Source organism: Pseudophryne corroboree, chromosome 1 (genome assembly GCF_028390025.1).
Source record: "Pseudophryne corroboree isolate aPseCor3 chromosome 1, aPseCor3.hap2, whole genome shotgun sequence".
In the NCBI taxonomy this organism is placed as follows: domain Eukaryota; kingdom Metazoa; phylum Chordata; class Amphibia; order Anura; family Myobatrachidae; genus Pseudophryne; species Pseudophryne corroboree.
Window position 1 is genome coordinate 533,630,277 of NC_086444.1, and position 1,456 is coordinate 533,631,732.

Sequence of the window (1,456 nt, forward strand, 5' to 3'; positions counted from 1 at the left end):
CAGAAATTGAGCTTGTACCCCTGAGTGATGAGGTCCCATTTCCAGGTATCCAGGCAGGTTTTGTGGTGGACTTGGTGTCCTAGAGAGAAGAGTTTACTGTGGTCCTGCCACATTCTATGGAACCACAAGAAAATGCTGATCCTCCTCTTGAACTACCGCTAAAGATTCAAGATCCAGAAAGGACTTTAAAGGAAGGTCCGGAATAAGGTCTTTCGAGTGGCTGGCACAGCTGAAGGGGTGAAAAGTAGACTTACCCACAGTTGCCTGGAAAATCCACTTGTCCAGGTCGGGCCTGAACAGGATATCACCAGTAAATGGTAACGCTTCCACCTCCCTCTTTGATTCTGTGTCTGCTTGCCACTGTTGCAACTAGAGAGCTCTGCGGCTTACACCGCTAAGGCGGAGGACCTAGAAACAAGATGACATACCTCCTTAGATGTCTCACCTACTGAAGCGGCTGACTCCTTAATATGCTCTGTAAAGGGGATAAGATCCTCCTCTGGGGGTCCTGCTTGCAGACCCTCAATTAGTTGTTTCACCCAGGCCTCAATAGCCCTGTTGACATGGCTACCTACCAGTGCAGGATGTAGTTTTGCCTGCTGCTGTGTTAATAGACATTCATTTTCAATCTCCTGTCTGATGCCTCCTTCAAGAAGGGACTGGAAGCACAGTCTCTTTGGACAGATGAAACACTGAGGAATCTACTGTAGAAGGAGTCTTGCATAACTTCTTGCTGTCAGCGGGGAAGGATATGTTGACAAAAGTGATGGGGCACCTGGAATATTTTATCTGGGTGTTTCCTGGTCGCTATGATGTCCTCTCCTGTGTGTGGAAACTCGACCCCACTAATGGGGACATATCCTTATCCTTTGAGCCATCCGACTGCAGGACAAAGGGTAACATTCTTAAAAACTAGGTTAGAGATGCCACAGAGTAGATGGCAGTGCCTCAACCGTATATGTGTTATAAAGGCCACTGGGACCTCTTCTATCCTTGTAAAGGGGAGTTTTAACCTTATCTCTTTCACACAACACCTTTTAGGAAATGTGTCACAGAGGAGGATGGGACTGTGGCCTTAGTGAGCCCTTCCACTGACCTTGCTAGGCCCCAAGCCCAGGTCAGTTCTGGGTCTGGTCAGGGGTCAAATTTCTAAAATCTGGAAATCTCCTGAAGAGGATTACAACTCTGCTGACAGGTGAGACATAACAGTATTAAGCATCAACACCCAAACTGGTGCATCCTGCACCTGTGGTGATGTATTAAGCCTTGTTGCTTCTAATCACAAGAATAATATAAAAGGGAACTACTGTATCTGATGTGAATTTCTATGCACTCCTAGTGCAGGTGAAGGTCTTCTGTGAAGCCTTATAGCCTTTTTCCAGTCATGGTCAAACACACTGAAACACAAACAACACAGTAGCATAGTGGACAGTGTGAGAGGAGAGACTAAGAGGTA

The 1,456-nt window shown here is 46.6% G+C and overlaps 1 non-coding gene across 1 annotated transcript; it reads right to left on the reverse strand.

Annotated features, from left to right (window-relative positions):
• Positions 1-905: 905 nt before the first annotated feature.
• Positions 906-1,034, reverse strand: LOC134932843 (U6atac minor spliceosomal RNA). The gene has a single exon (XR_010179508.1). It is a non-coding gene; the product is annotated as a U6atac minor spliceosomal RNA (small nuclear RNA).
• Between the last annotated feature and the right edge of the window lie 422 nt (positions 1,035-1,456).